Source organism: Trichosurus vulpecula, chromosome 5, assembly GCF_011100635.1.
Source record: "Trichosurus vulpecula isolate mTriVul1 chromosome 5, mTriVul1.pri, whole genome shotgun sequence".
NCBI classification, from domain to species: Eukaryota; Metazoa; Chordata; class Mammalia; order Diprotodontia; family Phalangeridae; genus Trichosurus; species Trichosurus vulpecula.
The window spans coordinates 268,633,350-268,645,067 of NC_050577.1; positions in this window are offsets into that span (position 1 = coordinate 268,633,350).

The window sequence follows — 11,718 nt, forward strand, 5'->3', positions numbered from 1 at the left end:
ATTGTGTCGAATGGAGTTTCTCATTCTAAATCTTCCTGTTGAGCACATTTTTTAGGTACAGGAAGGCTGATGATTTATTTTATATCTCATAATTTTGCTGACTATGTTGTTTCATTCAATTATAGCTCAATCATTATGGTTTTCTAGATAACCTTATGTCATCTGCAACAACTTTAGCCTCTCCATTTCTTTTTCTTGTCTTATTACAATATCGAGCATATCTAGTATTAGCAATGACAATAATGAGCATCCTTCCTTTACCCCTGATCTCATTAGAAAGGCCTTTAACTTTTCTCCATTACAAATATTATTTAATTTGTCCTTAGATAAATATTATTTTCCATACTAAGTAAAAGTTCATTTATTACCATAGTATTTTTTAACAGAAACAGATACTTAACTTTGTCAAAATCCTTTAAATATATATATTTTGCTATTATCATACTTTTATTATTTATCATATCAAAATAGTTTACTTATGGTATTGTTACAAATTTGTTAATGCTTTATTCTGAAATCCTACAGCAATGTTCTTTTTGAATATTGGTCTAGAGTTTTCTTTCTCTGTTTTCCTTTCTCTATGTTTTAGGTATCAATACAATAGTTATAAAAGTGAAACAAATTGAAAGGATGCCTTCTTTTCTTATTTTTGTAAATAATCTATATACTATTAGAACTAATTGTTCACTGAATAATAGAATTCAATTGTAAATCCATTTGATCTGGGAGGGTTTTTTTTTGCTCTTTGAGAGTTCCTTTATGGTTTGTTAAATTTACTTTATTTGTTACTTTGGGTCTTTTATATTTCTTCAAGTTTGACAATTTCATTTAAGCCATCAACTTTGTTGGAATACAAATTGACAAAAGATTTTCTGTTAGATTCCTTTCTATTCAGTTGTTAATTTCTTTTCCTTTCTGATACTGATAATTTCATTTCCCATTTTCTTTTAAAATATAAATTAATCTAAAATTCTATATTGGTTAAATAACCACTTCTATTCTTATTTTTCAATTCACCTTTTTTTTTTTTGCTTTCAGTCTTCTTACTCCCTTCTTTGGTTTTGAGAATTTTTACTTTGTCATTTAGGTGGGAGATTGAATGTGTTTTTATTGTAGTTGTTTGCTTCAGATATGTATCCAATTAATTGATTTGTTTTCTTTTTATGGATGAAAATATTCATAGATATAAAATTTCCCCTATTGATTGTTACAGCTTCATCCCATAAGTTTTGGAATGATGTTTCATAATTGTTATATTCTTGATGGAAACTTCTATTGCTTATATGATTTATTCTTTGACCCGACAGTCTTTTAGTTTTAAGGTATTTAGTCTCAAATTAATTTTTCATTCATTCTTTAAATGTTTTTAGTGAAAATAATTTTATTGCATTGTGATCAATAAATATGTGTGTAGTATTTCTATTTTTTTGCATTTTTATAAGACTTTTATGTCAGATCACATGGTCAATTTTTGCCAAAGTACAGTGTAAGATTGACAGGAATGAAAATTCCTTTCTGTTCTCAATCATAAATCATTTTCTAATGTTTCTAATGTTTCTAAAACTCCATTCAGGTCCTTCATTCTTGTTTTTATTTTTGTTAGATTTACTTAGGTATGGTATATTAAGGTATATTAATGTCCCCCACTATTATAGTTTAATATCAATTTCTCTCTGCAATTCATTTAACTTTTCCTTTGAACATTTAGATGGCAATATATGCAATGGAAAAAATTAAGTTTTTCTGTTGATTGGTTATGTATGGTCTTTTAAACATAATGCAGTTTCCCTTCTTGTCAATTTTTGTCATATCTGGATTTACTGTGGCCTTATCGAAATTTGTGACTGCTATTCCTCCCACCACCATCACTATTTTTAGTTTATGTGGGACATAGTAAATTCTGTCTCAACTTCTCATTTCAACTACATAAATCTTTATGTTTCTTGTAAATAACATAGTATTGTATTCTGCTTTCTAATCCATTCTATCATTGTCCTCCTTTTTATTTATGAGCTCTTCATTTGTGATTCTTAATTATGTATCTCTTGTCATCTTTTACTTTTTCTACTCTTTGATCTGACTCCTCTGTTTGTACATAATATGGTTAAAAAAGTAATCTACCTAAAATATTGTCTATAAATGGAAGAGTCTGTTTCCACTCCATTATGCTTCTTCTTTTCCACTTCTTTCAACACATCGTGGATTTTTGTTCTTCCTTCCTTTTCTTTTCATCTCCCATTTGTCCTACCCTGACACTGGAATTTGTTTTGCTTATGACAATTCCCCTATCTATCATTCTTCCTTTTTATCTCCTACTCCCCCTCCTCTCCTTGTCCCTTTTAATTTCTTTGTTGAGTGTGATATATTTTACACTTTCTGCATGTATGTAATTCTATTCAGCCTTCTTTTATCAAGATCACATTAAAGTGAGATTTATGGAGTACCTGGTCCCTTTACTCCTTCCTCCATTTTTGAATATTCTTCACATTATACACTCCTATTATGTGAAAGAAGATAACCTTTCTTCTTTCTTTCCCAGTATAATTCCCTAACCTTCTCAATTTTATCTTTATCTAAGTCTGTCAGAACAAAACCACTTTTGAGCCCTCTGTCATTTTTGCCTTTCTCTATGACCTTTGAAGACATTAATGTACTGAGAAAATATTTATTCTTCTCCCCCATTAGCATGTAAATGATTTAATCACAAATTATTCCTTTCAAGTGTGGGGGCCAGTCTGTGTTTCTCTGGACTCATGTGTTTTTATTTAAAAATGTATACTGAATTGTGATCTTTTTGTCATGCATGTTTGGAAATCTTCTATTTCATTAAAGTACTGTTTCCTTCCCTAGGATTACATTTACTGGTGCTGGCTAGGTTACTCTTTGTTGTCTTTGTCTTCTGCTATTTGAAATGTCAAATCCTAAGTTCTCTTCTCCTTTACTGTAGAATTTACCAAGTCTCCTGTGATTCTGATTGTGGCTCCTTGCCATTGAACTCTTTCTTTTTTGATGGATGCAAAGAACGTTTTTCTTCTTTGACCTGGAGACTGTGAAGTATGCCTGTGATGCTTGTGGGAGTATTTATTTCTGGGTTACTTTAATGTAACCCAGATTGCTTATATGTTCTCTTTGCCCTCTGGTTCAAAGAAATTTGTGAAGTTTATGAATTCTTCAAATACGATATTCAAGTTTTTGCTTTTTTTGTTCTTGTTCTCTTTATTGAACTTCAGGTAATATGATGAATCTTAGATTATTTCTCCTTTATGTGGAAAATTCTTGTGGATTTGGCCCTTGAGTGTTTCTCAATGCAAGCTATTTCTGCTTTATGTTTAGATTGGGGCAGGGAGATTTGTTCATACCACCAGTCTCAGTGACTGGATCGAAGACTTGTGCTTGGGTAAAAGTTTGATCCTTTACTCCTGGAGGCTGTGTGTAGGCCATTGTGGTCCTGAATGTGGTGCCTAAGAATAGGTTCTAATTTCTGTAGGAATTGTTTGGCTTTATCACCTGCTGAGGTCCAGGCAAAGGTAGTTTACATGCTGAGTTAGAGAGAGGCTGCTTGTATGCTGATTGGGATGATTATTATACACTAATTAAGGCTCTAAGACCATCTTGTTATCACAGCCTTTCTTTCTCTTTGGCAGGGCCCTATGGCTACCTGGTACCAGGCTCTGCTCAGGATCTTTCTCTTCCTGTATTGGGCACTGGGCCAGCTCTGTCAGGCCTTTACTCCTGCTGTAGAGAGGCTTTGAGACTATTCAGGGTCTTTTCCCTTTGCAGACAAACTCCAGGGATGCGGGATCAAGTACTTTATATTGTTCCTTCTAACAAAAATGTATAAACTCCATTCAGTGCTTCTGCATTACTCGGACATTCTTATAATTGGTTCTCCCTGATGTTTTTTTTTTTAACTTGGTTCGTTATAGAGCTTTATTGGGGGTGAATGGGGGATCTGTGCTTCTCTAGGTCCTAACAGCAGCCATCTTGTCATAGTCCTGCCCACGAGTTTTCAATGGACTTTAAATCAGGTGAGTTCCCAGAACACTAAATCATATTAAACTCCATCTTTCAGATAAATTTCTTAATCATTTGAAATGTGCTATATAGTACAAGGTCATATTACAGTATTCCCTCCATGTTTGGAAATTTTGTGTAATTATGTCATAATTCTACATTTCTATATTCATATTCTAATGGGGAACAAGACTTTTAAGCATAATGTAAGAAAAGAAATATCCAAAAATTTTCTGATGTGGAAGTTTTCCAGTCTGATGAAGATGCCTAGATCTTTGAGGTCCACTGGGACTTCTAACAAACAAGTGAGTTTCATCAGCAAAAATTTCCTTTATCCCTTTCCAGTACTTAGTTTTTTTTTATTATCCTGCCTATGACAAGCACTTTTTTTCCTTCAAAGCAATTATTAGCAGCTATTTTATTAAAAGTCTTCTTGTCCAAGGCAAAATATGGACTTTCAATAAAATAGAGGACTTTCAAGCTTTCTCAGTGAAAAGACCAGAGCTGAATAGAAAATTTGACTTTCAAACACAAGAATCAAGAGAAGCATGAAAAGGTAATCAAGAAAAAGAACAAGAAAAAGAAATTGCAAGGGGCTTACTAAAGTTGAACTGTTTTGTTTACATTCCTACATGGAATGTATGATTTATGAGACCTCAGGGTAGCTGAAGGGAATATTCATATACATATATATATATATATGTTTTTATATATATATATATATATATATATATATATATATATATATAAGTGAATGTGTATGTATGTATGTGTATATATATATATATATATATATATATATATATATATATATATATATATATACAGAGAGAGAGAGAGAGAGAGAGAGAGAGAGAGAGAGTGGACACAGGGTGAGTTAAAGATGAAGGGAAGATATCTAAAAGAAATAAAAATAAAATTAAGGGATGAGAGAGGAATATACTGAGAAAGGGAGATAGGTAGAGAAAGAATGGGGTGGATTATCTCGCATAAAGGTGGCAAGAGGAAGCAGTTCCGTGGGAGGAGGGGAGAGAGCAGGTGAGAGGAATGAGTGAATCTTGCTCTCATCAGATTTGGCCTGAGGAGGGAATACCATACATACTCAATGGGGTATCTTACCCCACAGGAAAGAAGAGGGAAGAAGATAAAAAAGGGGGGATGATGGAGGGGAGGACAGATGGGGGTGGAGGTAATCAAAAACAAACACTTTCGAAAGGGGACAGGGTCAAGGGAGAAAATTCAATAAAGGGGGATGGGTTGGGAAGGAGCAAAATATAGTTAGTCTTTCACAACATGAGTATTGTGGAAGGGTTACACATAATGATACACATGTGGCCTATATTGAATTGCTTCACTTCTTAGGGAGGGTGAGTGGGAAGGGAAGAGGGGAGAGAATTTGGAACTCAAAGTTTTAAAAACAGATGTTCAAAAACAAAATAAAACTTTTTGCATGCAACTAGAAAACAAGATACACAGGCAATGGGGTGTAGAAATTTATCTTGCCCTACAAGAAAGGAAGGGAAAAGGGGATGGGAGGGGAGTGGGGTGACAGAAGGGAGGGTTGACTGGGGTAAAGGGTAACCAGAATATGTGCCATCTTGGAGTGGGGGGGAGGGTAGAAATGGAGAGAACATTTGTAATTCAAACTCTTGTGAAAATCAATGCTGAAAACTAAATATATTAAAGAAATAAATTTAAAAACAACAAAAAAGTCTTCTTGGTATTTTTCCAACTTCAGGAAGATTATACAATATTGCAGAGCAATCAATAATGACCTCTCCAACTCAAAGGCACCTCTTAGAAGCCAAAGTAGACAGTTTTGCAAGTTGAGTCTAGTCAACTCAATGAACATTTATTAAGTGCTTACTATGTACCACATACTATACTAAGTTCTGGAGATTTTGTTTTTTAAAACGGGGGTAAGGAAAAGAACTCAAAGAGCTCACAACAGCTACGTACATAAGGTAAATGTGTATGTGATGCATATAATGTACATGCAGAGTCAATGTACACACAATGTCCAAGGTAAGGTCCTCGCATTGATGGAGAGAGATCCGGAAATTCTTACAGAAGGTGAGATTTGAGTTGACACTTGAAGGAACTTAAAGGTAGCTGGGAGTTAGAGTTAAGGAGGGAGAGCATTCCAGGTGAGGGGCATAGCCAGTGAAAAGTCCTAGAGTCAAGAGATAGAGTGTCCTGTGTGAAGAGTAGTAAATATACTAATATCACTGTATTCCAGAATATATGGAGGAGAGTAAAGTGCAAGAGGCCTGGGAAGACAGGAAGGAGTCAGGTTGAGAAGAACTTTAAAAACCAAACCAATGATTTTAAATTTTATCCTAGAGTTATTAGGGGACCACTGGAATTTATGAGGAGGGGTGTGTCATGGTCAGACCTTTGTTTTAGTTAGATCATTTTGACAGTTGATTGAAGGATGGAGAAAGTGGGGAGAGGCTTGAGTGACCAGGAGACTAGTGTTGGTGTGAGACAAAAATCTATGAGGTCTTATCGTGTCTCTGTTTTCCACTATAATATCCCTGTAGCTGATCCTATAAAACTGTGGACCAGTTAAAAACTCTTGTTTGCAAAAACTCTTTTTTTGAACAATTGCTCTTAAAACTTTGAGTTTCAAATTCTCTCCCTTCTTCCCTCCCCAACCATGCTCCCTAAGAAGGCAAGCAATTCAACAAAGGTCTCATGTGTATCATTATGTAAAATTCTTCCACAATACTCATGTTATGAAAGACTAACTATATTTTGCTCCTTCCTATCCTATCCCCCTTTATTCAATTTTCTCCTTTGACCCTGTCCCTCTTCAAAGGTTTTGCTTTTGATTACCTCCTCCCCCATCTGCCCTCCTTTCTATCATCCCCCCTTTTTAATCTCCTTCCTTCTTCTTTCCTGTGGGTTAAGATACCCAATTGAGTGTGTATGTTATTCCCTCCTCAGGTCAAATCCTATGAGAGCAAGATTCACTCATTCCCCCTCACCTACCCCCTCCTCCCTTCCAAGGAACTGCTTTTTCTTGTGACTTTAATGTGAGATAATTTATGCCATTCTATCTCTTCCTTTCTCCCTCTCTCATTATATTCCTCTCTCATCCCTTTATTTGATTTTATTTATTTTAGATATCATGCCTTCAAATTCAACTCACCCTGTGCCCTATCTGTACATAAATGTAAATTCCCTTCAGCTACCCTAATACTGAGGTCTCATCAATTATACACATCATCTTTCCATGTAGGAATGTAAACAGAACAGTTCAACTTTAGTTAGACCCTTGTGATTTCTCTTTCTTGTTTACCTTTTCATGGTTCTCTTGATTCTTGTGTTTGAAAGTCAAATTTTCTATTCAGCTCTGGTCTTTTCATTGAGAAAGCTTGAAAGTCCTCTATTTTTTTTGAAAATCCACATTTTGCCTTGGAGCATGATACTCAGTTTTGCTGGGTAGGTGATTCTGGGTTTTAATCCTAGCTCCATTGACCTCCAGAATATCATATTCCAAGCCCTTTGATCCCTTTATGTCGAAGTGGCTAGGTCTTCTGTTATTCTGATTGTGTTTTCACAGTACTTAAATTGTTTCTTTCTGGCTGCTTGCAGTATTCTCTCCTTGATCAGGGAGCTGTGGAATTTGGCAACAATATTCCTAGGAGTTTTGCTTTTGGGATCTTTTTCAGGAGGTGATAGGTGGATTCTTTCAATTTCTATTTTACCTTCTGGGTCTAGAATATCAGGGCAGTTCTCCTTGATAATTTCTTGAAAGATGACATCTACACTCTTTTTATGATCATGGCTGTCAGGTAGTCCAATAATTTTTAAATTATCTCTCCTAGATCTATTTTCCAGGTCAGCAGTTTTTCCAATGAGATATTTCACATTGTCTTCCATTTTTTCATTCCTTTGGTTCTGTTTTATAATATCTTGATTTCCCATAAACTCGCTAGCTTCCACTTGCTCCAGTCTAATTTTTAAGGTGGTATTTTCTTCAATCGTCTTTTAGACTTCCTTTTCCTTTTGGCTAATTCTGCCTTTCAATGTGCTCTTCTCCTCATTGCCTTTTTGGAGCTCTTTTGCCATTTGAGTTAGTCTATTTTTTAAGGTGCTTTTTTCTTCAGTATTTTTTGGGTCTCCTTTAGCCAGTCATTGACTTGCTTTTTCATGATTTTCTGGCATCACTCTCATTTCTCTTCCCAATTTTTCCTCCACTTCTCTTGCTTGCTTGTCCAAATACTTTTTTGAGCTCTTCCATGGCCTGAGACCAATTCATATATATCCTGGAGTCTTTTGATGTAGGCCCTTTGACCTTGTTGACTTTTTCTGGCTGTATGTTTTTGTCTTCTTTGTCACCAAAAAAAAAGATTCTAAAGTCTTATTCTGAATCTGGGTGCATTGACACTGCCTTTCCATGTTCCTAGCCAACTACTTGACCCTTGAGTTTATTTTGTTGGTTGTATGACTGCTTGTAGAGTAGAGAGTAGTTTGTCCCAAGATTTAGGGGCCTTGTGCTGCTGTTTTCAGAGCTACTTCTGCACAGCAAGCTCTGCCACACCTGCACTCCTCCTCCCCCAAGAACCACCACCCAGACCGCGACTCAGATCCAAGCAGGCTCTGTATTCCCGCTCTAATGCACCGCTTAGTTCCTCCCACCAGGTGGGACTGGGACTGGAAGAAACTGCAGCCGTAGCTCTGGAAGCAGTCTCAGAGCTGTCCCACCTCTGCTGCCCTCAGGGCAGTGGCCAAACCACGAACTCCTTTCACTCTGCCCCAGAAGCTTTTCACACTAACCTTCCCTGTGGTCTTTGGCATGTATGGGTTGAGAAGTCTGATAATGGCCACGGCTCACTGATTCAGGGTGCTACACCTGTTCTGCCTGGCTCCCCATCTGGTTGGTCCTGGCCCTGCCCACACTGGGCTCTGCTCTGATCTGCTCCCAGCTCTGTGTAATAGACCCTTCCCAGCAGCCATCCAGGCTGCCCTGGCCTGGAAGCCCTGCTTCCCTTTCCTATTTTGTGGGTTCTGCAGCTCTAGAATTTGTTCAGAGCCATTTTTATACATGTTTAGAGGGACCTGGCAGGGAACTTACACTAGTCCCTGCTTTCCAGTTGCCATCTTGGCTCCACTCTCTCACATTGGCTTTCTTTATACAAAAACTTTTCACTTTGACATAGTCAAAATTATCTATTTTGCAGTTTGTAATGCTCCCTACCTCTTTTTGAGTCATGCATCCTTCCTTTTACAATAGATCTGATAGGTAAACTATTCCCTGCTCTCTCAAATTGCTTATAGTATCAGTCTTTATTCCTAAATAAAGAACCCATTTTTACTTTATTTTGGTACACAGTGTAAGATATTGGTCTATGTCCAGTTTCTGCCATACCATTTTCCAATATTCCCAGTAGTTTTTTATGGAATAGTGAATTCTTAGCCCAGAAACTGGATTCTTTGGGTTTATCAAAGAGCAGGTTTCTATAGTCAGTGACTTCTGTGTTGTATGTACCTAACCAATTCCCCTGATCTACCACTCTGTTTCTTCTTTGCCAGTACCAGGTAGTTTTGATGGCTGTTGCTTTATAGTAGAGTTTGTTATCTGGTATGGCTAGGTCACCTTCCCTAGCATTTCTTTTCTTTAATTCCCTTGATATTCTTGACTTTTTGTTCTTCCAGATGAATTTTGTTCAGCTCTGTAAGATAATTTTTTATTAGTTCAATTGGTATGGCAATGAATAAGTAAATTAATTTAGGTTAAATTGTCATTTTTATTATATTAGCTCAGCCTAATTATGAGCAACTGATGCTTTTCCATTTATTTAGATCTGACTTTATTCATGTGAAAAATGTTTCATAATTATGTTCATATAAGCCCTGGGTTTGTCTTGGCAGATAGATTCCCAAGAATTTTGTAGTGTCTGCAGTAACTTTAAGTGAAATTTCTCTTTCTATCTCTTGCTGTTGGGCTTTGTTAATATTGTATAAGAATACTGAGGATTTATGTGGGTTGGTTTTATATGTTTCAACTTTGCTAAATTTGTTTATTATTTCAAGTAATTTTTTTACCTGAATCTCCAGGATTCTCTAAGCAAATCATCACATCATCTGCAAAAAGTGATAATTTAGTTTCTACTTTGCCTGTTCTAATTTCTTCAATTTCTTTTTCTTCTCTTATTGCTACAGCTAATGTTTCTAGTACCAAATTGAATAATAGGGGTGATAACGGACATCCTTATTTCACCCCAGATCTCATGGGGAATCTAACTTATCCCCATTATGTGTAGTACTTGCTGATGGTTTTAGTTAGATACTATTTATAATTTTAAGGAAGCTTCCATTTATTCCTATGCTTTCTAGTGTTTTTAATAGGAATTGGTGTTGTATTTTGTCAAAACTTTTTCCACATCTATTGAGATAATCGTCTGGTTTCTGCTAGTTTTGTTATTGATATGATCAATTATTGTGATAGTTTTCCTAATATTGAACCAGCCTTGCATTCCTGGAATAAATCCTACCTGTTTGTAGTGAATTATTCTCCAGGTAAGTTGCTGAAATCTTTTTGCTAATATTTTATTTAAAAATTTTGCATCAGTATTCATTAGAGAAATTGGTCTATAATTTTATTTCTCTGTTTTGACTCTTCCTGGCTTGGGTATTAGTACCATGTTTGTGTCATAAAAATAATTTGGTAGGACTCCTTAGATTATTTAGTTCCCAATTAATTTTTGGTTTATCTTTCCATGATCTTTTATTACAAATATTTTTTATTGCATCATGATCTGAGAAGGATGCATTGACTATTTCTGCCTTTCTGCACTTGTTTGTGAAGTTTTTATGCCCTAGTGCATGGTCACTTTTTGAGTATATGCCATGTACTGCTGAGAAAAAAGTATGTTCCTTTTTAACTCCATTCAGTTTTCTCCAGAAATCTCTCATATTTTTCTTTTCTAAAGTTCCATTCACTTCCTTAACTTCTTTCTTGTTTATTTTGAGGTTAGATTTATCGAGTTCAGATAGGGGGAGGATGATGTCCCCCATTAGTATGGTTTTGTTGTCTATTTCTTCCTGTAACTCCCTTGACTTCTCCTCCAAAAATCTGCATGCTATTCCATTTGATGCATATATGTTAAATAATGATATTGCTTCATTGTCTATTGTGCCTTTTAGCAGGATATAGTGTCTTTCCTTAACTCTTTAATTAGATCTATCATTGCTTTTCTTTTTCTGAGATTAGGATTGCTACTCCTGATTTTTTCTACTTTAGATGAAACACAATATATTTTACTCCATCCTTTTACTTTTACCCTGTGTGTATCCCTTTGTTTCAAATGTGTTTCTTGTAAACAACATATTGTAGGATTATGATTTTCAATCCATTCTGCTCTCTGCCTCCATTTTATGGGAGAGTTTATCCCATTCACATTCATGGTTATTACAAGCTATGGCTTTTTCTCCATCCTTGCCCTGCCCCCCAGTTTATGCTTTTATTTCTCCCTCATCCCTTCCACTCCTCAAAAGAGTTTTGTTTTTAACCACTGGCTTCCTCAATTTACCCTCCTTCTTGATTTCCCTCCCTTATCTTAACCCCTTTCCTCTTACTTCTTCTTTCCTACCTTCTGACCCCCCCCCCCCTTTTCTTTCACCTTTCCCCTCTTACTGCCTGTAGGATAAATTTGATTTCTATACTTATCAGAGTATGTTATTCTCTTCTTCAAC